Source organism: Triticum aestivum, chromosome 2A (genome assembly GCF_018294505.1).
Source record: "Triticum aestivum cultivar Chinese Spring chromosome 2A, IWGSC CS RefSeq v2.1, whole genome shotgun sequence".
Classification (NCBI taxonomy): domain Eukaryota; kingdom Viridiplantae; phylum Streptophyta; class Magnoliopsida; order Poales; family Poaceae; genus Triticum; species Triticum aestivum.
Genome location: NC_057797.1, coordinates 219617792 through 219621433, shown reverse-complemented (window position 1 = coordinate 219621433; position 3642 = coordinate 219617792). Strand labels below are relative to the sequence as shown.

General features: G+C 40.2%; 1 long non-coding RNA gene across 1 annotated transcript; it reads left to right on the top strand.

Annotated features, from left to right (window-relative positions):
- Positions 1–433: 433 nt before the first annotated feature.
- LOC123185197 (uncharacterized) lies at positions 434–2498 on the top strand. Its single transcript, XR_006493214.1, has 2 exons — positions 434–671; positions 2195–2498. It is a non-coding gene; the product is annotated as an uncharacterized lncRNA (long non-coding RNA).
- The last annotated feature ends 1144 nt before the right edge of the window (positions 2499–3642 follow it).

The window sequence follows — 3642 nt, the reverse complement described above, 5'->3', positions numbered from 1 at the left end:
ACATACTCACCTTATTTTTTTCGTATGCATGTCAGATATTGTACACAGTCATACTGAACATTTAAGAAAAAGAGAAGAGTTTTGCGCAGCAATACAATTGTAATGCCCCAGATTTCTTTTACTAATTGATTGTGCCTATATGCTTAAATATATAGATGAATAAGGTAAAGTCGATATTTGTAGACCATGATATAAAATAGGAAAAGGAAAATGACAGAGACAGAGAGAGAGACTATGGGAAATAAATGGAAGAGGCAAAAGGAAAGAAATGAAAAAGGGTGCATGTTGGCATTTGAACCTTGGACTTCTCAGTAGTAGGCTGAATACAAGTTGACCTATGTGGTGCTTTTGACTAAATAGCAGATTTTAGATCTTTAAGCCTTCTTATAAACAAGAGGAAAGAAATCCTATATGGGCTCAAGGCCCAGTCAGACTCGGCGTAGCCATCGGTCGCCCCTTGCGCCGCTGTACGCTGCGCCCAAATCCTGTTTCTCCCCTATTACCCCTCACCAAAGCCTTCCTCTGGTCTTCACAACAGAGGCTGCTGTCGTCGCTGCTGCTGGTGGTGGTTGTCTCCGCCGTGAGCCACTAGGTTGCTGCTCTCCCTGACGCATCTCCTCTCCGTGGTCGTTGCCGAGAAGTGGTGGCTGTTGGGCGTCGTGTCGCTAGCAGTACGTCCCAGTTCTCCTTTTCTACGGTGCCTCCTAGGTCATAATTAGGGATTTGGGTAGCAGTTGATGGTTTAGAACTAGATTCGAGATTTGGAGAGGGATTCCCGAACCGATTTGCAAATTCGTTGGTGATCTCCATGCGTTTACCTATTTGGTATTGACACCCAGGCTGGACCTTCTCTATGTTAGTTCCTTTGATTAACCAAATCAATTGGGGATGATAGCCAATTTATATTGTTGCGAGGTGTTGATTGCTTCCAAGTAAAATCTGGAGCATTGGGTGTCTCTCCCTGTAAACTGAACTTGGTTCGGTTAAATACTGCACAAAAACTGCACTGTCAGATCTGGATAGCCAGCTTCTAGGTGAAAAACGGGAAAGTTAAGCTTAGAATTTTGAGTTGGGCTCTACATATGATTTGTAAAGCATGTTCTAAGGTTTCCGTAGAGTACTTATTTGCTTCGTTTGGATGTACGGTTTGAGAGAAGCCGTCTACTTGGTTTGCTGGCCAGAAATACAGTTTTCTGCGTACAGTAATTTCATTTGGGAGATTAGGACCTGTTAGATGTGGAATTAAAATAAAGTTACAACATGATATTTGTAGATGTTGTTCTGTAGATGATTAAACACATATCATTTATTATATTTCGTTTGGTATATTAGATCCTATGAAGTTATCAAGGTGGGCTGTACTATGTTGGACAGAATTTTAATGTATGGACTTGTGTAGAGGAACAAGTATATATTCTCAGATTTCGGCAATGTTGGTTGATATGTACTGGGGTCTTATGTGTACTCCCTCCGTCCGGAAATACTTGTCATCAAAATGAATAAAAGGGGATGTATTTAGATGTATTGTAGTTCTAGATACATCCCTTTTTGTCCATTTTAATGACAAGTATTTTTGGACGGAGGGAGTAGGAGCGAAGCTGAATCATATATGCTTAGAAGTTAAGTTCATGTTTTAGTATTGGTTGTGATATATGCCTGTTTACAGGTGTTGGTACTTCTGGTTCAGGATCCTTTAACCCACAAGTTGTGCCCCGCGGTTGAGGCAAGTTCATGACAGGATAATGACGTTGCATATCCTCTGCACTTCTTTTGTATCTTGATATTCGCCCATGTCAATGATGTTTATTGTGATGGAGATGACGATGAAAAAGACATGTTGATTCAAGTTCTTTGCTTGCATTTGCATATTTGCATTCATGATGATCGTGAAAGAAAGAGTTCCCTACCTTGTGTAGGCACTTTGAGACCTCCATTGTTGGGTTGCGACCTACTTTGGAGGCAACCTCCACGCGTTGGAGTAAGTGGATGTCGACGGGTGTCCACTCAAGCGATACCGGTATACGCAATGAAATGAGATGAGCATGTAGGCATGTAGGGCATGAATACAAGTGTTGAGCGCTGATGAGTGTATGGTGCTTAATAGAGTTTTGGTATCTTGACATGTGTAATGTTTCTTATTCATGTATGTACTTGCTGAGTCTTTGTACTCATCCTTGTTGTTTATTTTTTTTAGGTAAATCCTGAGGACGACATGCATGGGAGTCTTGGGAGTAGCATCTTCACCGTTTTCACTTCACGGAACTTACACCTAGTGTCCTTTAGGACCGTGTTTTGAGAACCTAGTACAGTTGTACTTTACTACCCGTGGTGGTTCATCTTGAATTTGAGAGATACTCTCTTGGTCTGTAGCTAATTTTCCCTTAAGACTAACGCCATCGCCTAGAGTTACCGAGCATGTTCTCGGTTTTGGTATTGTAGCTTTGTGCTTTGCACCGGTGCTAGTTCTTTGCAATATATAACTATATGAATTACATGTCGTGGATGTCCTTCGAAATAGAGGAAACTCTGCCGAAATTCTTTTGAGGGCATGTTTTCTTTTCGAAGTTGTTATGCGGTAATATTCCAAGCGTTGTGTCGTTTGGGGTGTTACAACAATGTCATGCATACATCGCTCCATGATGGGTTCAATGGCAAACCCTTCCCCGTCTCCAGATTGTAATCCAGAGGAAGATGTCTGTTCTGAGGTGGATTCAGACGCAGCTGACCACTCATATTTACCCCCAAGGTGTTTTCTCTACCTTGGCATGATCATGTTAGTCATATCATGCATATATTGCCTTGTAGTGCCTACTTTTGACATCATATATGTCATCTGCTTAGTTTAGACATGTTCTGTAATGCCACCTATTTAGTTTCTATATCGTATAGGGGAATTATGTAGTCTCATGTCTTTTAGCCAGCCATAATATATGTGAAATGTGCAATGCCATCCTGTTTAACCAGGCATCATATATTTGATTGATATCTTGCCCATACTTTTTTCTTCATTACATTTCCATTTGTCGACAATGTTTGTACATTAAACTACTCTTCTCGCGAATCAGCCATTTGGGTGGCAGATGGAAAAATCTGGAGTGAAAACAAGCACTTCAGAGCTGACAATGCTATCTGTCAAAGCAGATCTCTTGTTGGGTCCCGATAGCTCCTCGGAGATGGATTCAGAGACAGATGACCAGTCCTATTCCCCCACCGAGGTGTATGCTATAACTTGGGATTTAACTTGGCATGGTTATACTGCGCATATCATGCATATGGTGTCTTGTATTGCATAGTTTAGACATCATATACAAAATATTCAACACCATGTTCTTAGTTCAGACATCATATCGAATGCCCTCTGTTTAGCATATAAATCACATATGTGAATTAAATCATGCGATCCTGATTACTTAGATAACATGTATATGAATTATGTCATGTGATCCTATTTAGTTATTCATCATATCTTTGAATTATGTTGTGCTATGCTATCCATTTTAGATAGACATCATATATGTGAAATTATGTCATGCTATCCGTTTTAGTTAAACAATATACATGTCAACTATTTATTAATGCCCTCTTTTTCCACACTATCTATTGCATCTGTCTCTCATACAATGTATATACATTCAACTATCT